Source organism: Panthera leo, chromosome E1, assembly GCF_018350215.1.
Source record: "Panthera leo isolate Ple1 chromosome E1, P.leo_Ple1_pat1.1, whole genome shotgun sequence".
Taxonomy (NCBI): domain Eukaryota; kingdom Metazoa; phylum Chordata; class Mammalia; order Carnivora; family Felidae; genus Panthera; species Panthera leo.
Genome location: NC_056692.1, coordinates 27,144,449 through 27,166,436, shown reverse-complemented (window position 1 = coordinate 27,166,436; position 21,988 = coordinate 27,144,449). Strand labels below are relative to the sequence as shown.

The following is a 21,988-nucleotide window of genomic DNA, read 5'->3' as shown; positions in this document are numbered from 1 at the left end:
TGTTATTATTACCTCATTTATTTAGCACTTTCTTAATATTAGACATTGTGCTAAGTGTTACATATATTATTCCATTTACTTCTCATAAAAATACCTATGAGATAGGCACTATTAACATTCTCACTTCATTCACAGGAAACTGAGGCTTAATCCCAGCATAGTAAGACCTTGGTAAGTAGCACCTGGATAATGGGAAATAAGTGGCTAGCTGAGGCACTAAGAAGCACAAACACCTTTTAGAGCAACTTAACCAAGGCTAAAGCATAGTTGTCATGGAATAAGAGAATGCAGAAGTCAGAAAACTGCTTTCTTAATGTTTTTAGGACTCTTACAAGAAATAGAGTAGATTAAACATTTTTAATTAGATTTTCTCATTTATTCATGATTTGCTCCCTTCCATGAGTTGGGCACTGTATTGGGACTGGGAATATAATAATGAACAAATGCAGTTTGCAGGCTATTGAAAGACGAATCATTCAAACAATGGTAATATGAGAAGCGCTATAATATAGAGTAATGTTTCCAAAACTTTTCTGCCAATGAGAATTCCCTGGGTGACTTGTTTAATAAACAGATCACCATGCTTTTTCCATGGAAGTTCCGAGGTCCTGGAATATGCTTTTTAATAAACACTGTAGATGAATCTTCTATTCAGGAAACTTTAGGTGTGTGCCCAAATGTTTCTAGTGATCAAAGGTCAGGTGTCTACCCAGGCTGGAGAGTTAAGGGTGGCTTCACAGAGGACGTGATAGCTAAATAAGAGTGTAGGGACAGGAGCCATTTCATTCTCCAGCAAGGGGACCCTCGTGCTCCCAAGTGTGAAAGTGTGAGCCAACACTGACCTATTTAGAATAGCAATTAGACACCACTGGAGCACAAAAGATGCAAAAGGAAATAGCAAATGTTAGGCTGGGGAGAAAGTTGGTGGTCAGATTATGAAGATTCTGGAATGCCATGTGAAGAATTTAGGAGATTTAAATACTTTAAAAAATGTGTATTTACTTACAAAATATAAGGAGCTCTCTCCATATAAATTAATTCAAAGGAATATTACATGCTCAGACGTCCCCTGCTCCAGGGAAACCACCGCCTTCTTTCCTTCCTCTCTCCTTAGTTCAGGCCCCTCTCCTATGGCCTTCCTTAATATACTGTGTGTGTCTAACATATCGCATATGTATATTTTATGTTTATTATTCCATATTATATGCTTATTTGTCTGCCTCTTCCACTTCGTTGTGAATTATTCTCTGAAGGCAAGGAATGTGATTTATTGTTTTTGTATCCATAGGAATGAGCAAGGCACATAATAAGTCCTTAGTGGTTTTTTTGTTTGTTTTTAATGTCTATTTATTTATTTATTTAAAAAAAATTTTTTTAACGTTTATTTATTTTTGAGACAAAGAGACACAGAGCATGAACGGGGGAGGGGCAGAGAGAGAGGGAGACACAGAATTGGAAGCAGGCTCCAGGCTCTGAGCCATCAGCCCAGAGCCCAACGCGGGACTCGAACTCACGGACCACGAGATCGTGACCTGAGCTGAAGTTCGACGCTTAACCGACTGAGCCACCCAGGCGCCCCTATTTATTTATTTTTAACGTTTATTTATTTTTGCGACAGAGAGAGACAGAGCATGAACGGGGGAAGGGCAGAGAGAGAGGCAGACACAGAATCCGAAGCAGGCTCCAGGCTCCGAGCCATCAGCCCAGAGCCCAACGCGGAGCTTGAACTCACGGACCGAGAGATCGTGACCTGAGTTGAAGTTGGACGCTTAACCGACTGAGCCACCCAGGCGCCCCATGTCTATTTATTTTTGACAGCAAGAGAGAGACACAGAGCATGAGTGGAGGAGGGGCAGAGAGAGAGGGAGACACAGATCCAAAGCAGGCTCTAGGCTCTGAGCTGTCAGCACAGAGCCAGACAGGCCTCGAGCTCATGAACTGAGATCATAACCTGAGCCGTAGTCAGAGACTTAACCAAATGAGGCACCCAGGTGCCCCATGCTTAGTGTTTTTTGAATGGAAGAAAGAGAGAGGGAGAGAATACTATGTTCACTCTTTTAAAAACATACATATTATTATCAGGACTTTTGACTACTCTGAATTGAATTAAAGAATAAATGCCTAGGGGCGCCTGGGTGGCGCAGTCGGTTAAGCGTCCGACTTCAGCCAGGTCACGATCTCGCGGTCCGTGAGTTCGAGCCCCGCGTCGGGCTCTGGGCTGATGGCTCGGAGCCTGGAGCCTGTTTCCGATTCTGTGTCTCCCTCTCTCTCTGCCCCTCCCCCGTTCATGCTCTGTCTCTCTCTGTCCCAAAAATAAATAAAAAACGTTGAAAAAAAAAAAAATTAAAAAAAAAAAAAGAATAAATGCCTTGTCTCAACAAATCAGAAGCCAGTATCTGATGTGGTTTAAAAGCATAAAAAATATCCTGCTCTGTTAGTGTGAAATTAGTTCAGTAATTAAATAGCTACAGTTCGTATACAGCACATTTAAGCTACATGGCTCAGTGAGAATATATAATGTTACCATATATGTTTTAAAGAGGACATTTCAGAAGTTCTAAAGGAAAGAAAGGTAAACAAAAATAACTGAATTCTAGAAGTTTAACTCACTTGGGGCGCCTCGATCATTTAATTCTTGATCTCAGCTCAGGTCTTGATCTCAGGGTTGTGACTTTAAGCTCCACGTTGTGTTCCATGCTAGGTGTTCAGTCTATTTAAAAAACAAAAACAAAAACAAAAAATTTAGAAGTTTAACTCACTTAAGGTTGTTGTTTTGTTAAGAACAATTTTCACTCGAAACTCATTAGAAGATTTATATGTAAAAATACATAAAAATCTAGAATCAAAAGCAATTACTTTTTATTTCACATGCATCAATTCTCTCATTTTAGATGGAAAGCATTTAAAAATATTTTCCACTTCATCTTTAGTTTGCTTTAGCTCTGATATTGTAGTCTGGCCCAATATCCTGTGATTATTGCATCAAGACAATGAAATATTGTAAAACAATCCTTCTTTTACAAAACAATTAGGTTTTTAGAAAAGTAACCTATGTTTTCCTTTTCCTCTGTCACTTTAAGTTTTCATTGTTGAAAACTTTCTAATTGCTTTTAATGTTTACAAATCTATTATTTTAAAATGATTGTATCTAAAAAGGTATTCTACAATAATTACTTTAAAATAAAGACTTGGATTAAAAACTTATTTGGATATTTGTGACAGCTAAAACAGAAAATGTCAGGTTTTAGAAAAAATTGGCTTTGAAAAAGCAATATCTTGCTCAATGTGGACATATGTGTTCTTTATAAGAACAATTTATATTAGAATCTATTGTTATTTATACAAATTTTCATTGAGTGGAGAATTGTACATCTGCCCAGTGAAGTTTTATGAAAAGAAGGAAAAGAAGTAAAACTATTAAACAGAGAAAAAATAATTTAGAAAAGATTTAGTGTAACTCCATTAGCAATTTGGATTCAGGCAATTTATCCAAGGAAGCAGTTATTTATGTTTGTGAAATTGGAGAAGAATGTTAGCTAGAAGTCTTCATTTTCTCTTGTTGGGTCATCTTACTTAGAATTATGGGTGGTTGAAGTAAAACACAATCTCAAACATCATCTGGGTGAGGAGTTCTTGACTTGCATTAGAATTACCTGAGAAGCTTTTTAATAAAAAGCCCTTACTCAAGCCCCATTCCTTTGCCCCCAGACCCCACCCAGTCTGACTCAATTCATCTGGCAAGGGGCCCAACATCAGTATTTGTGTGTATGTGTATTAAAATATACAAAACATAAAATTCACCCTCTTAACCATTTGAAAGTGTATAGTTCAGTAGTATTAAGTACACTCATAACGTCATGCAGCCATCATCACAATCGACCTCCAGAAATTTTTCATCTTCCCAAACAGAAACTATACCTATTAAAAAATAACTTCCTGTTCCCTCTTTCTCCTCTTTAACCACCATCCTACTTTCTGTCTTGATCAATTTGACTATGTTAGGTACTTCATGTAAATGGAATCATACAATTTTTGTTTTGTTTTGTTTTGTTTTGTTTTGTTTTTGTGACTGGCTTAGCTCACGTAGCGTAATTGCCTTCAAGGTGCATCTGTGTTGTAGCACCTGTTAGAATTCATTCCTCTTTAAGGCTGCCAGTATCAGGAGTTTTAAAAGCTCTGCAGGTGATTCTAATGTACAACCAGAGCTGAGACCTACTCATCTTTTCCAACTCCCTCCTTTTTCAGATGAGAAAACTGAGATTCAGAGAGAGGAAGCGACATTCATTTATCTATCATCCACTTATTCATTACATATTTACTGCCCACCTACTGTGTTTCCAGGCACCGTGCTGGGTACAGTTAGACTCACACAAGGCCAAGTAAATTTGAACTCAGATCTCCTGATCTGAAGTCTTTGGGCAGCTTCACAGTTCCTCTTGCTATAATACCCTCTTTTCCTTATGTTAAAAAAACTGCAAATCCCAATAGCAGCAAGATATATTATTTTCTCTGGGGCTACTTGGGGAACCAATTTTTAATATACTTTTATGTAGACTTCTATTTAGAATCACTTTTATTTTCTCTAATTGTAATCAAAGTTAAATATAGTAATCATGAATCAAGCCAAATTATTAATTTAGTTGGGAACAGCTAATTTACAGTATCTTTAAGTTTACCCTCTATACCAAGAAGTACCTGGTAAATAAAAACATAGCAGAAAATCCTTAAAATGCTATTTCTCTAAAAGATGGGTGGGAGGGGCGCCTGGGTGGCTCAGTCGGTTGGGCGGCCGACTTCGGCTCAGGTCATGATCTCGCGGTCTGTGAGTTTGAGCCCCGCGTCAGGCTCTGTGCTGACAGCTCAGAACCTGGAGCCTGTTTCGGATTCTGTGTCTCCCTCTCTCTGACCCTCCCCCGTTCATGCTCTGTCTCTCTCTGTCTCAGAAATAAATGTTTAAGACACATAGACCAATGGAATAGAATAGAAACCCCAGAACTAGACCCACAAACGTATGGCCAACTCATCTTTGACAAAGTAGGAAAGAACATCCAATGGAAAAAAGACAGTCTCTTTAACAAATGGTGCTGGGAGAACTGGACAGCAACATGCAGAAGGTTGAAACTAGACCACTTTCTCACACCATTCACAAAAATAAACTCAAAATGGATAAAGGACCTGAATGTGAGACAGGAAACCATCAAAACCTTAGAGGAGAAAGCAGGAAAAGACCTCTCTGACCTCAGCCGTAGCAATCTCTTACTCGACACATCCCCAAAGGCAAGAGAATTAAAAGCAAAAGTGAATTACTGGGACCTTATGAAGATAAAAAGCTTCTGCACAGCAAAGGAAACAACCAGCAAAACTAAAAGGCAACCAACGGAATGGGAAAAGATATTTGCAAATGACATATTGGACAAAGGGCTAGTATCCAAAATCTATAAAGAGCTCACCAAACTCCACACCCGAAAAACAAATAACCCAGTGAAGAAATGGGCAGAAAACATGAATAGACACTTCTCTAAAGAAGACATCCGGATGGCCAACAGGCACATGAAAAGATGTTCAACGTCGCTCCTTATCAGGGAAATACAAATCAAAACCACACTCAGATATCACCTCACGCCAGTCAGAGTGGCCAAAATGAACAAATCAGGAGACTATAGATGCTGGAGAGGGTGTGGAGAAACGGGAACCCTCTTGCACTGTTGGTGGGAATGCAAATTGGTGCAGCCGCTCTGGAAAGCAGTGTGGAGGTTCCTCAGAAAATTAAAAATAGACCTACCCTATGACCCAGCAATAGCACTGCAAGGAATTTACCCAAGGGATACAGAAGTACTGATGCATAGGGGCACTTGTACCCCAATGTTTATAGCAGCACTCTCAACAATAGCCAAATTATGGAAAGAGCCTAAATGTCCATCAACTGATGAATGGATAAAGAAATTGTGGTTTATATACACAATGGAATACTACGTGGCAATGAGAAAGAATGAAATATGGCCTTTTGTAGCAACGTGGATGGAACTGGAGAGTGTGATGCTAAGTGAAATAAGCCATACAGAGAAAGACAGATACCATATGGTTTCACTTTTATGTGGATCCTGAGAAACGTAACAGAAACCCATGGGGGAGGGGAAGGAAAAAAAAAAAAAAAGAGGTTAGAGTGGGAGAGAGCCAAAGCATAAGAGACTGTTAAAAACTGAGAAGAAACTGAGGGTTGATGGGGGGTGGGAGGGAGGGGAGGGTGGGTGATGGGTATCGAGGAGGGCACCTTTTGGGATGAGCACTGGGTGTTGTATGGAAACCAATTTGACAACAAATTTTATATATTAAAAAAAAGAAATAAATGTTTAAAAAACAAAACAAAATAAATAAATAAATAAATAAATAAAAGATGGGTGGGAAACCTGGAGCTTTCAATTTAATGTCATCTGGTCATGGGACATATCCAAAGAATTTATGCTTAAGGCCATGAAATTATAACCTTATTTTAAAGTATATAATACCAATACTCTTAAAATATATTCTTTGTGTAATAAAAATCAGTCAATGAAGTCCAACAGTTTTTTTTAAAGTACACAAATGGAACATTTCATATTTCTTTAAAGGTAAAATAATGAATTCATTTTATTTCCATAAATTTTATATACTGATAAAATATATGTGACATAAAATTTACCATTTTAACCATTTTTAAGTGTATAATTCAGTGGCAGTACATACATCACAGTGTTGTGTAACCATTACCACTATCTATTTACAGAGATTTTTCATCATCCCAAACCAAAACTCTGTACCCATTAAATTATAACTCTCCATTCACCACTCCTCCTTAGTCCCTGGTAACCCATTTTATACTTCCTGTCTATGAATTTGCCTATTCTAGGTACCTCCTATAAATAGAATCATACAATATTTTCTTTCTGTCTAGCTTATTGCATTAGCATAATGCCATCAAGTTTCATCCATGTTGTGTAGCATGTGTCAGAATTTCCTTCCTTTTTAAGGCTGAATAATATTCCACTGTATGGACATACCACATCCACTTACTTGTTGATTGTTTTTTCTACGTTTTGGCTACTATGAAAAAATGCTGCTGTGAATGTGGATGTACAAATATCTGTTCCAGGCCCTACTTTTGATTCTTTTGTGTATATACCTATGTGAAGTTGCTGTATCATATGGTAATTCTATGTTTAACGTTTTGAGGAATTGCCATACTATTTCCCATAGAGCTGTACCATCTTACATTCCTGCCAGCAATGCACAAGGATTCCAATTTCTCAATATCCTTCCCACCTTTAGTAAAATTTCAACCTTACTTATATAAACTTTATTATATAATTCTTGATATTAAAATGTTTTTTAACCCCTCACCTTTAATTATTCTGCATTTCTAGGTTGCATGGTCCTTTCTCAGTCCAACATAAATGTTTCAATTCTTAATCTTAAACATATACCTTCTGTGTTTATAAAATATGTTCTGGGGTGCCTGGGTGGCTCAGTTGGTTAACCGTCTGCCTCTTCATCTTGGCTCAGGTCGTGATCTCACGGTTCACGAGTTTAAGCCCCACATTGGGCTCTGCGCTGGCAGTGTGGAGCCTACTTGGGATTCTGTCTCCCTTTCTCTCTGCCCCACCGCTGCTCTCTCTCTCTCTCTCTCTCTCCCTGTCTCAAAATAAATAAATAAAAATAAATAAACATTAAAATATGCTCTTATTGAAAACCTACAATCCATGTCGCCGATATTTCTCCAGGTTTTGCCAAGCTGAGAGTACTGACAGGGTCACATTAACAGTAATATCTGGGGACTCCTGGGTGGCTCAGTCAGTTAAGTATCCGACTTCAGCTCAGGTCATGATCTCGTGGCTCCTGAGTTTGAGCCCCTTGTCGGGCTCTATGCTGACAGCTCAGAGCCTGGAGCCTGCTTCCATTTCTGTGTCTCCCTCTCTCTGCCCCTCTCCCGCTCATGCTCCGTCTCTCTCTCTCTCTCTCAAAAATAAATAAACATTAAAATTTTTTTTTGAAAACCAGTAATATCTGAAATTTTACTGCCTCATTTCTAGGCATATCTATCCTCCTTCTCCTCTGGCCCACTTGAGGTATTCCTTCTTACAAGTTATCAGGAAGTCTCCCTATGAGCTTGGGTACAGTCACTGGTGTAATTACTCGGGAAGCCACTGGAGGGCAGCAATTCCCTCTTACCTTTGACCCTAGCCCTGGAGAGGATGCAGTCATCAGGCCCATAGCATTTCTAAAATGGAAAACTCTCCAAGTGCTGCATGGCAACTATACAGAAACAGGGGTATTCCTCTTCCATACTTTTGGTCACACTTTGTCACCTGGGTTTCATAGAGTCCCATGCGGAAACTTGAGCACAAGTCTGAATCCAAGATTAATAACTGATTGAGAAAGTGAAAAAAAAGTCCCTGACAGTTTTTAGCTGGCAGCACATAGCTGGCTATGGTGTTCCCCCACTGAAGATAAACAGAGTAACAATAATTAGACAAGGTCACTTCTGTGACTATGGTAGGAAAAAGACAGTAATCATATCCGAACACGGGCAGAATGAGGACGTTAAGCAGCCAGGAAAATAAGCAAATACTCCCCTGTTCTAGCTATGTGAGTGACTCCAGCCCTCTAGGTAAAATTTAGATATCCAATCATGGAATTGTCCCTGCGTCTTGACAGAACACAATCTAAAACAAACCCTCACTTCTCCCCAAATCAATCAGTGTAAGTCCAAATCCTAACAAGACCCTCCCCACTGGTTCTTAACCTAGACACCCCCAGGTGTTCAAGTGTGCATTCTCCCTTGCTGCAGCAAGCTTACAAACCCAAGTTTATTTGACAATAGTTGTATTATCAGTGGCTTTTGCCTGGCAGACCATCTTGATCACTCTGCTCTCATTGCCTATATCCTCCTGAATCTTAAAAACATTCCTATGCAAATTGATGCCTGTGAAATGGCTGGGTTTTAGCTGAAAAAATTTTGTTTTCTGTATTTTCTGAAAATTTGCAATGAACACGGAATATTTTGAAACAAAACTTTTTTTAACATTTATTTTTGAGAGACAGAGAGTGAGCAGGGGAGGGGCAGAGAGAGAGGGAGACACAGAATCTGAAGTGGGTTCCAGGCTCTAAGCTGTCAGCACAGAGCCTGATGCAGGACTCGAACTCGTGAACCGTGAGATTATGACCTGAGATGAAGTTGGACGCTTAACTGACTGAGCCACCCAGGTGCCCCAACATGGAATACTTTTATAATAAAGGAAAGAACTGTACCTTTAAAGTAATAGAACTCTTTTGCCCACTTCTCCACTGGTAGGGAAACTTTCAAAACCCCTATAATTTTCTCCTTGGCTTACACATCAAAATGAAGTACTATACCCTTTATCTTTCTGTCAGTTTTCTATCTCTTCATTTCTCTTCACTTTTTGCTCTTTATATACTTCTTTTCTTGGTTCACACACCTATTTTCACTTCTTTTATTCCATTCTTCCCTATTTTTTTAAATGTGTATTTATTTTGTGAGAGACAGAGAGAGAAGGGAAGGGGCAGAGAGACAGGGAGACAGAGAATACCAAAAGCAGGCTCTGTGCTGACAGAGTTGGCTCTGGCTCAGTCGGCTGAACATCTGACTCTTGGTTTCGGCTCAGGTCATGATCTTGCGGCTTGTGGGTTCCAGCTCCTCGTCAGGTATGTCGGGCTCTGTGCTAACAGCTCAGAGCCTGGAGCCTGCTTTGGATTCTGTGTCTCCCTCTCTCTGCCCCTCCCCCACTCATGTTCTGTCTCTCTCTCTCTCTTTCTCTCCTTCAAAAATAAACATTAAAAAAAACATAATGTTTAAACATTATGTTTAAAAAACATAAATAAAATAAAATAAAATTTAAAAATATTTTAAATAGATTAGAGGAACAAATGTGTTCATTTTTCTTGATCACTAAACTACTCATTATCATTAGCATGTAAGAAATGATGCTAATTATGAAAAGATCTATCTTATCCAATATAATGAGACCTTTATATAATAAACTGTTTTCCTTTACTAAATATATTAATTCCTAAATTTTTAATAAATAAATTTTACTTATTGAGAACTCAATTAACTTCAACCAATGAGATTTTTGAGAGCTCCTACAGCTACATTTAATATTTCAGAGTCATGCGTATCCTTTTTTATGTCTCCCTAAATAAATCGAAGTTGAAGCTCTTGTAACTTATCAGAGCTTTAGTTCTAGAAAATACACTTCCCAGACTAGCTCAAAGGAATGCATAGGAACCAGTTTAGTTTTTAGCACAGAACCCCATACAATATGACCCCCAGAGACAGTTCAATTTTTCATATCTTCATGTTCCTACTAGCATTAGATTTTTTTAATACCAAGAAGCTTACCACTTCTCTCAGTGTGGGGACCCATATGAAAATCTTTGCAAGTTCAAAGAAAGTGAAATTATCGGGGCGCCTGGGTGGCTCAGTCGGTTAAGTGTCCGACTTCGGCTCATGTCATGATCTCAGCGTTCTTGAGTTTGAGCCCCACATTGGGTTCTGTGCTGACAGCTTGGAGCCTGCTTCGGATTCTGTGTCTCCCTCTCTCTCTACCCCTCGCCTGCTCACACACTCTCTCTCTCTCAAATAAACAAACATTAAAAAAAGTTTTTTTAAAAGAAAGTGAAATTATCATAAATAAAAACCTGTGCACACAAGTGGAAAATATTAATAAGATCAATGTGTCCTCTGTATTGTTGCATTTCTGAGGCATATCTTTATTCTGAACAAAAAGTCTAAAAGTTTCTGAGAGCTACAGGAAGAGAAACAAACAAACCAGTTTTGCCTTTTCTTATTAATTAATTGACCATTAATATATCCATTTATACTTAATGTTGTATATAATCAAAGTAAACATTTATCATAGGTTATCTATGTGCCATGTTCTCTTTTAAGAGTTTCATGAGTGGGACGCCTGGGGTGGCTCGGTCGGTTAAGCATCTGACTTCAGTTCAGGTCATGATCTCGTGGTTTGTGAGTTCCAGCACTGTGTGGGGCTCTGTGCTGACAGCTCAGAGCCTGGAGCTGCTTCGGGTTCGGTGTCTCTCTCTTGCTCCTCCCCTACTCGCGCTCTGTGTCTCTCAAATATGAACAAACATTTAAAAAAAAAAATTTTTAAAGAGCTTCATGAGTATTAACTTGTTAATTCAGTAAACAACGCTAAGAGATTAATACTATCCTTATCCCTATTTTAATTAAAAAAATTTTTTTTTGAGAGAGTATATGCACATGTGCATGCAAGCTGGGAAAAGACAGCAGGAGATGGAGGGAGAAAATCTCGACTCAGGGCTCCATCTCATGACCCTGAGATCATGTCTTGAGCTGAAATTAAAAGTCAGATGCTTAACTGACTGAGCCACCCAGGTGCCCCTCTTATCCCTATTTTTAGAAAATATGCAAACTGAGCCACAGACAGATTAATAAATTACCAATGTTACTAAGTAAGTGGTAAAGCTAATATTAAACTCCAGAAATCTGGCTCTCATAGCAATAACCTCTCCTCTGCAGAATATAATCTCCTCAGTAAGTATGCTCTCACCCTCTTCCCTGATTCAAGCGATTCCAACCTAAACCAATTGAACACTCCCTTCCTGTAATTCCTGTCCTAAACCATGGGAAATGACTGCAAATATTTGGAGTCTGTGTATCCCAGTTGAGAGGGATCCTGACCATACCACCTGTGCCACAAGCTTTCCCTGCAGTTCGTGCCTCTCACCCTCTAGATCTGCCTTGTTTCCAGTTTGAACCCAAGCCTGCTTTTCCAGTCTTTCTATGGGTTCTGTAAGTTCGTCACGTTAACTTCCAATAAACACTCTTCTGCTTGAGTTGCCAGGGTTAGTTTCTGTTTCTTGAACCAAAGAATGCAAATAGATACCATTGGAAGTTAGGGAAATGTCTGTTATTTCTTTAAATTCTCTCTGTTGTGCTAGGGCTGTACCTAGAGGAGGTGCTTAGTCATTGAGAGAGCTGACTCTGGAGCTCAGCTGCCTGAATTTGATCCTATCTCCACCAATTACTAGTTTCCTATCTTAATAATGAGGACAGGGTGCCTGGGTGGCTCAGTCCGTTAAGCATCCAACCCTGGATTTCAGCTCAGGCCATGATCTCAAGGTGGTGAGACGGAGCCCTGTGGTGGACTCCATGCTGGGCACAGAGTGCCAGCTTAGGATCCTCTCCCTCTCCCTCTGCCCCTTCTCAGGTTGTACACACTTTTTCTCTCAAAAGTAAATAAATAAATGGTAATGAAAAAGGAAAAAAAAAAAAAAAAACCAATGGGGATAATAATAGTACCTACCTCATAGGGTTGCTGTGAAGATTAAATGAGAGAAACAAAGTGTTTAGAAGGTATCTGCCATATACAAAGCACCCAGTGAAACTTACCTTCTTTTATTATCATCATCTAGATTTCTAGTCTATTAAAATTATTCCAACTATAAATGCAATATACAGTAATAATTTTACTCCACCATCAAAATTTAATTCTCCACATATTAAGTAAGATGTTCATTTAATTTAAAAATCTCCAGAGAGAAAGTTCCTGAATAAATCTATATTTATGAAAATATGCACTTTGGGTTCTGCAACAGCCCCTCATTTTAATATATATTCTATCTAGTAAAATAGCTCTTCTTATTTTAACTACTTTTTGAGAGACAATGCTATGAATATATTAATAGGTTAGTTTCTAGAAGGAAACCTTGTAATAAGTCTTCATTCACGCTGAAAAGATAATCTTGAAATCTGTATAGATAAAACTGCTTCATCTTATTTTGTGTAATTAATGAAGTTTTATTTTAAAAAAAATTTTTTTTAAGGTTTATTCACTTTTCAGAGACAGACAAAGTGTGAGTAGGGGAGGGGCAGACAGAGAGGAGACAAATCTGAAGCAGACTCCAGTCTCTGGGCTGTCAGCACAGAGCCCAATGTGGGGCTCAAACTCGCAAACTGCAAGATCATAACCTGAGCTAAGGTGGGACGCTTAAACATTTAACTGACTGAACCACCCAGGCACCCCTTGTCATGTGATTTTTATACATTCTTTCAAATGCCTGATGATACAAAGAAACTTCACTGATTCCCAAAGTAATCTACTTTAACATCATGCAAGATTAGTCCTTACTTGCAAGCATGTACATGAACTAAATTCTTTCAAAACATTGTCATCAAGATGATCAGAAAATGGGGCGCCTGAGTGGCTCAGTCAGTTAAGCTTCTGACTCTTGGTTTCAGCTCAGGTCATGATCTTGCGGTTCATGAGTTTGAGCCCTGCATCAGGCTCTGTGATGATAGTGTGGAACCTGCTTGGGATTCTCTCTCACTCCTTCTCTCTCTGCCCCTACTGTGTGTGCTCTCTCTCTCTCTTTCTCTCTCTCTCTCTCAAAATAAATAAATAAACTTAAAAGATGATCAGAAAAGCAAGTTCATGTCTAAAGTTTTGTGGCTTGATATGAATTAATTTTTCAATCTATTTTATATGCCCTCATTGCATGCAATTCCAATAAGTAGACAATGGAGGCAAAAAGTGAAAATTACACAACACAAAATTGGTTCTCAAATATTCCTCCAATAGAGTAAAAATGAGTAAAGCTTACCTCTGGTCAGTATTCATGTGGTGACCAGGGCTAGCAACAGTACCATGAGACTCTGTGTGGTTGGATCGTTGATTTTTAAATGTCTGGAGTCTTTCAATGGGAAGTGACAGAAACTCCACTGTCTAATTTAAGCAACAAAGAGAATTGTATAGGTTCCCAGAAATGGGAAGACCAATGAATAGGGCCTGCTTTGAGCATAACTGGTTCTAGAGTGCAAATTATGTCATTAGATCTCTCCTACATTTTTCTCTCTGTCTCTCTGTTTTTCTCTGTGTGGCTTCATTTTCAGGCAGGCTTTCTTCATATAGGAGCAAAGATAATCCAGCAAATAGCCCAGGTTTACTGTATTTTCACAGTGAGCAATTCCAAAGAAAAGAGGGGGACTCTTGCTGCCTCCAGATTTACATCAATCTTTGGAAAGAACTTAGATTATGTCACTTGCTCCATCCTGGACCAATTGTGTGTCTAGGGGAATTAAGTACTCTGATTGGGCAGCCTAGGTCATAAGCCCATGTAACTGACAGACCCACCAGAATCCCATGGAATGGGAAAGCAATAATTTTCAAATAGAAAGGACGGAAGAAAACTCTTCCCCCCACCAAAAAAAGGAACAGATGGGCACGTGCATGAGATTTTCCCCTAGGAGTCAAAACTCTTCATGATCTAGGAGAATAAGTAAAATTCAATGGTTTTAAGAAAAGCACACTTGAGAAAATTGTCTCTTGAAGTGATGGATGGCTTAACTAGAATTTAATAAGGAAAAAAATTCAACCCACAGCATTATCTACATTACTGGAGGTATGTTTGTATTTTTAACTTGTAAGTAAAACTGAAGACACATTTTTATTCATACATCTTCACACAGAGAGGCACATCTTAGAGATGAATATAAGATCTCAAATTATTCTTATCCAAATGTGCCCCAACATTGTACCTAATATTTATTGATCATGATATTCCCATAGCTCTGGGTGCTTCAAATCAGATGTGGACCATACCTCTTTTAAAAAAATATCTTCCTTGTAATATTTTGATACAGCTCTGGAACTTGATCTGATCAAAACACGTTCAATTAAACTTGCATAGTAAATAATCTTTCCTTGTACCTGTCAGAACCTGCCTGACTTCCCACTTCTAATCTTCCCTCTCCCTAAATAAACCTGGCCCCTAAAATAAATCTCAGCTTCTGAAATGCACTCCTGCTTATCACCCAGGAACTTGGCACAAGAAGTTACAAACACTATTTAGACCAGCTCTAACCTCATGCTCCAACAACGGGTTTCTGAATTGTCTCCAAGACCAGACTTTCTGGTAATCAATTCTTGTAATTACACCTTTATCTGTTCCCTGTGCCTGAATCCCTGACTTAGAAATTTGCTGAGAACCATACTCTCTCTAGACCTGAAGGCACTGCCTTGTTCTTATCAGTCCCTGTTCTTATCAGACCAAGGACTGAAGGTAGGCATTATAATCTCAGCCTAAATACCTCGCAGATAGGTGACTCTCACTATTTGGAAATCTACCTGGAGAAACATTCAACATCTACCATCTGAGACCTTCCAACTTCTTTGTGTTGGGCCCACGCTTTCTTGGATTGTAGCTTGCGGTCTTTTACTCTACCTTCTGGAGGTAAACTTAGTCCCAAGATCCAGAGCTTTATCTGTCCTTTTCAATGCCTTGTCGGTGGGAACCTACATCCAGTTCTTTCCCTTCTTTACACTTCTGAGGAGAATAAGATTATTTCCTGTCCTGCTGCATTTTCTCAATATCCTGAGTTTTATTTCATGAGAAAGTTACTGTTTGAGAAGAGCAATTTAACTGAATGCTGGTAGAAGAAGGCCATTCTGGATTGGAGTAATTTTTTTTTTTAACATTTATTTATTTTTGAGACAGAGAGAGACAGAGCATGAACGGGGGAGGGGCAGAGAGAGAGGGAGACACAGAATCGGAAGCAGGCTCCAGGCTCTGAGCCATCAGCCCAGAGCCTGACGCGGGGCTCGAACTCACGGACCGCGAGATTGTGACCTGAGCTGAAGTCGGACACTCAACCGACTGAGCCACCCGGGCGCCCCTGGATTGGAGTAATTTTTACACTTCTTTTGTTGCTGCTCACATAAAAATACTTCATCCTTAACTTTCCTTACTGTTCTGAATTTTGTCATTTTTGTCTTTCTTGGTGTTGGACAAGTAACCCTTGCTAGTTCATAGGACTTTGAGTCACAATACTCTGATAGCCTTGGCCTCATGGGTGGTCCTATGACTAGGATCTGGCTAATTAGAGTCCCTCCAGAGTGATTGGTTCAGAGTTTAGGACTGACCAAGGATGGCCAACCAGAGATCTTCCTTAGAATTTGATGTGTACAAGTTTGGAGAGAAAAGTGGGGTAGATATGCTGTGACATAGGCTTGAGCTACTGGGCTATTCCCTACCACATGGAGAAGGGTGAAAAGCACCAAGAGTGAGGATATGAAGTGAGAGAATGAAGCCAAGCCAAATAGAGATGAGATGTACGAGGCAGAAACTTTTGATTTCACACATACTTCTGTTCTTTCCAGTATGTGAGCCAATAAACCTTTTTTTTTTTTTTTGTTCAAGCTGGTTTGAGTTGAATTTTGTCTTTATAATTAATAGTCTGAACTAATAGAACTCTATTTCAAGATATTTACATATCTAACCAAGATCCACCTGCTGGAGATCTGGGGGCTGATCTCTCCCCCATCTTCCCCTTCAAGTTCCAATCCATTTGAAAACAGATTTAGGGAGGATTTCCTTGTAAACTGTGTGGAGGTAAAGTGGCTTTAGCCTGAGGCTAAATTAAGGTCTCTTTCCCAGGTCTCCTCTTAGGTAGGTCTTCCAACTCCATTCTAGAGACAGTGGGGATCTGCACGAAGGATACTTCCTCAGTCAGCAGTGCATAGGGTCATGGCCTGTCTCATAAACCCTGTCGTCAGCAGAGCATATCACCCATAGTTGATGGTATAAGACTCTAGACCCCTTTTTTCAGTCCACTGCTCCTGTTTCAAATGGTTTGTCCTGACGTCACTAATCACAAGTCACTCTTACTTGATGGTATAGAAAAAGATGGTACCCTCACAGAACCCTCAGGAAATCAATTTCTACAAGTCCTTCTTCTATGGAATGTGAAGGAGAGTCACCCTGCTTCCTGGGTTCTTATCTCCCTTCCTGTCTTCTTAGCACCTCACCCTAGTTTCTCCCATATTATTCACAGTACCTTACTGACAGAGGTTGGTTTATGGCTCAGAATGGACCAATCAGAGCCCATCTGTCAACTTTCTGAATTGAACTCCAACCTCTTATGGCCCACTTCTCAGGTGCAATAGTCCCCTCTTATCCGCAGTTTTGCTTTCCACAGTTCCAGTTACCCACGGTTAACTTGAGGCTCAGAAACGGATGATCCTCCTTCTGACAGAAAACCAGAAGGTCCATAGTAGTGTAACATTACATCACAGTGCCTACATCATTCACTTCACTTGATCTCATCACGTAAGCATGTTATCATCTCACATTATCATGAGAAGAAGGGTGAGTATAGTACAATAAGATATTTTGAGGGGCACCTGATACTTCAGTCAGTTGAGTGGCTGACTCTTGATTTCGGCTCAGGTCATGATCCTAGGGTCGTGGGATTGAGCCGTGCATTGGGCTCAAGCCTGCTTGAGATTCTTGCTCTCTCTCCCTCTGTCCTCCCTGGCTCGCACCTCTCTCACTCTAAAAAAAAAAAAGATACTTTGGGAGAGAGCACATTCACATAACTTTTATTACAGTACATTGTTATAATTGTTCTATTTTATTATTAGTTATTGTTGTTAATCTTTTACTGTGCCTCATTTATAAATTAAACTTTATCATATGTATGTATATACAAGAAAAAATACAGTATATGTAGGGTTCAGTACTATCTGTGGTTTCAGGCATCCATTGGGAGTCTTGGAATGTATCCCCACAGACAAGTAGGTATTACTGTAATGCCATCTTCAAAAAAGCCACTTTCCTTTCTCAAGCCCATCATATAAGCTCTTCCCCTCGATGGAATGCTTTTCCCTGTCATCTCACTTGACTAGCGTTTTGTCTTCCTTAGACCTCAAATGTGACTTCCTCAACTTAAATATTAACTCCTCAGAGAAGTCTTCCCTGGCAGTTCTATTTAAACTAGGATTGGCACTGTGATCTCCATCTCAGCCCCTTTTTTCACAACAAAAAGGAATAACCACTCTTCATCAAGCCTAGCATAAATGTACTCAAGTCTAACTATTTTTTTGGGTCTTCATTTTTATATGAAGGCTCCCATATCACGCAAAACTTACATTAAGTGATTTTTGTATGCTTTTCTCCTGTTACTCTGTCTCTTTGCCAGTTTAAATTGCAGATGCAGCCGGGGACCCTAATAGGGTCAAGGAAAACTTTCTCGTCCCCTACGCTTGAATAAAATAAACATGAAAGAAAGGATTCCCCTTTGCTCTCTTTAGCCTGTAACATGAACATACCTGACATTCCTTGGCCCTCTTTGACTCCCCACAGAGGCCATTGTCAAATGTCATCTCACCCAACCAACAGAAATCTTACTGCAAAAATATTGGTGAGTAATTATTTTTTACTGAAGCTTTCAAGGGAAACAGAGAAGTGGTCTTAATACACCACTAGCAGCATCTTTAAAAAAATTTTTTAATGTTTATTTTTTAAAGAGAGAGACAGAGACAGAGCACCAGCAGGGGAGGGGTAGAGAGAGACGGAGACACAGAATCCAAAGTAGGCTCCAGGCTCTGAGCTGTTAGCACAGAGCCCAAAACGGGTTTTGAACTCACGGAGTGTGAGATCATGACCTGAGCCGAAGTTGCACACTTAACCAAGTGAGCCACTCAGGTGCCCCAGCAGCATCTTGTAAATATTTTCTTGAACATTTTTCTCTCACTGAAGATACTCAAACATTGGCATTACATGTTTCTCTTTTCTCTGTCTCAAATCTATTCAACTTCCCTCCCTGTCTTTGATACTCTCACTTCTCCTCTTCCTCTTTCTTCCCCAAGATCTTCCTCTTTAGGTCTCGTTCCCTTCCTAAAGTGGAACACATGGTCTTCTTCCGGCTTCTTCAGTTCAGATCCCCACCTCCTTAGCTGGTACTCTGAAGAAAGGCTTTTCTCATGATACACCATTAATAGAAGATGAGAGAGGAAAAGGGATACAATCATTTTCTTTTCTTCATATTCTTTCTGTTTGAAATTGCACAAGGGGGGAAATTATTTGAGTGTGTGGTACAGCACAGAATATACCAAAATTTGAAGGCTGCAAGGACAATCCTTTGTACCTAGACAGAGTGTCTGTTGGGGCACTAAAATAATGAAGTGATTTGCCTTGGCTTGTATACTTCATTAGTGCCAGAATGGTAGTTTTGTCACTAACAGCTCAACTTGTTAAGCCTTCTCTGTATAAGTTCTAAAAGACTGCATCGTGAATGCTCTCTGTGTGACTTTTAACCCACTCATGCTCTCTCACTTAAGGTGTCTTTTATTCTCTATCATATGCAGCCCCTTTTGATTACAAAAAAAATGTACTGCTTAATCTTGCTTTGAATGAGTAAGTGCTCAAGATGCAATAGTCTTCCGGCAGGTCTTCCTTCCTTTGTCACTGGGGGCTGTTATATGAATGTGGGTCTAAGGACACTGAAGAAATTTTCAGCATTGCACCATATACGCAAATGTTCAATGTCCAACCAAATGGCTCATTCTATATGGGACAAAAATAGATGGAAATGTGTTATTTGTGATTCAGCTTGGCTTGCGGTTTTGACTTAGCAACTGATTTCATTTTTATATCCTGCTCTGTTCTCTACAGTGACTTAAAAATGTAGTGTAGAAACTTAAAAAAAAAAAGTATCTGTTATTCTCAGTGGCCCCAAATGGATCTTTAAAAGAGCCTAAAAGCAAAATAGAATGCAATTCACTGTAGATCCATCTGCTTTCAGGTGTTTTGGAGGGGGGCGGGGCGAGCATGTTAAAGAATCGTACTGCTTTCTCACTGGTTATAAAAGCAATATATGTTTGTGGTGACTATAGCATAATGTATAAAGAAGTTGAATCACCATGTTGTACACCTGAAATTAATGTAATATTGCATGTCAGTTATACTCAGTTTAAAAAACTTTTTTTAAGTTACTATTAGACAACTGCATAATTTAAAACAATTTTAATTCTAGCATAATTAACATACAATGCTATATTCATTTCAGGTGTACAATATGGTGATTCAACAATTCTATACATTACTCAGTGCTCATCACAATAAGTGTACTCTGAATCCCCTTTGCCTAGAAAATATGAATGAATGAATAAGGAACAAGTCAATACATTCAAAATACATTGTATATCTCAAGTGAAGCACTATATAAAATGTTGGAAGCTCTTGAAAGTATACATATATGAAATAAAACTCAATTTATGACTATTTTTGTATACTATCATTAATATACATTATTGTTACCATAAATCCAACTTTAACTCCACAGCTAGGCAATTGTGGCAGACTGTTACATTAGTGGCCCTCATAAACTGTATATTTTGGTATAGTCTTGTGTCATCTTGTGTCATGTACTGTCACATCAGCTCAGCTTGGCCATGTGGTTTAGATTGACCAACGTGGTACAAACAGAAGATTGGAGCTCTGAACCACTATGTATAGAAGTCCAGCAACTCTGTTGCAGCATCCACGGGGAAAAACAAGGATGCTCAGTTAGCCCCCAGATGTCTCAGCCATCTCAGGTGAGGCTCCACACATGAAGGAAGAAGCCATTTTAACATTGCAGCCCTATCAGACACCACAGGGAACAGAACAGCCATCTGTGCCCAGCTCTAATTGCAGAATAAGTCAGAACAAAAATTTGTTATTTTGCTTAAGTCTTTATGTTTTGGGGTAATCTTATGCAGCAACAGATAACTGAATCAGCAATATAATTGTTTTATAAGCAAATAGTTGTTTAAGTGCGTTTTCATTTATACTAATTCATTTGCTCACCTTTAAAAGCCTGTATCCTAGTTCCTTCTTATAGAATATTTTTTCTTCTTCATGAAATAGATCCATTTGAAGATTTAAAGAAAGCAAGATATGTTTGCTGTGGAAATTTTTAAAAGAAATGAAATAAAAATCATCAGTAAAAAAATATCATCAATAATGCCAAAACCTGAAGATAATCACTACTAACGTTTTGGGATATTTTCTTTCAGTATTTTTTCTATAAGGATGGCCAGTTTCAAGGGCATGGGACCTGTGCAGGACTCATTCAGAAGCGCCTTACCTTTGGTTTAAGGCTTTACTACTGCTATCTTGGAATTATTAATAATTTTTTTAGTGTTTATTTATTTCAAGAAGGGGGAGGGGCAGAGAGAAAGAGGGACAAAGAGAACCCCAAGAGGACGCCATGCTGTCAGTGCAGAACCCCACATGGGGCTCGATTTCAGGAATGTGAGATCAGGTCTTTTCTAAATAATAGTAATTCACTATAGCTGCACTTTCTGTTTCGTGGAGGAAAGTTTTATTAATTATAAGGGAAAGGGAATATATGGAACTAAACAATTATAGTAAACATAAAGAGGAGAAGTACAGAGAAGAACAAAAAAGGGTTAGTACATTAAATCAGGGACTCAGGGGCGCCTGGGTGGCTCAGTCGGCTGGGTGTCCAACTTCGGCTCAGGTCATGATCTCACAGTTCGTGGGTTCAAGCCCCACATCAGGCTCTGTGTTGACAGTCCAGAGCCTGGAGCCTGCTTCAGATTCTGTGTCTTCCTCTCTCTCTGTCCCTCCCCTGCTCGTACTCTGTCTCTCTCTCTCTCTCTCTCTCTCTCTCTCTCTCTCAAAAATAAATAAACATTAAATCAGGGACTCACAACATCCAACCTTCTGGCTGGGGAAGCCCTGCAGATAACAGCCCAGTTGGAGTCCCAATTGAGGGTCCTGGGCAGAGCATCCTCCCCTCAGGTGAGGCTTCTAACTAACTATTCCTGACAGGGCAACATTACCTTGTGTGTGATCTGTGGTTAGTCATTAAGTTTGCCTAAGTGCCATCCTGAGAATCTGGGTGTTTTTCTCTGTTTCTCTTATCACATCTCACAATCTTAGGATCCTGGGTGTCTGCATATTTCTCTTCCCTCCCTGATCCATTCCAGCGGGCCAGCCTGGTTTGGTTTAAGGAGGCAAGTTAATTCCTCTTGGTGTCAGGAACAGAAGAGCCAATTCTGATCCTGAGGCCAGATACGGAGCAGAAGCCAACTAAGCCTTCCATGAGTGTGTATGTGCAACTCTGGCAGAAATGCATGACAAGCCACACAAACAGAACAAG

General features: G+C 39.4%; 1 long non-coding RNA gene across 1 annotated transcript in view; it reads right to left on the bottom strand.

The window, feature by feature from the left end:
* Positions 1-19,139: 19,139 nt before the first annotated feature.
* The window catches only part of LOC122207240, a 28,873-nt gene continuing 26,024 nt past the window's right edge, over positions 19,140-21,988 (bottom strand). Inside the window, exons 3-4 of the long non-coding RNA XR_006196728.1 lie at positions 20,668-20,764; positions 19,140-19,383 (exon numbers count right to left, since the gene is read on the bottom strand). This is a non-coding gene — a long non-coding RNA (uncharacterized LOC122207240). The remainder of the gene's footprint in view (positions 19,384-20,667; positions 20,765-21,988) is intronic.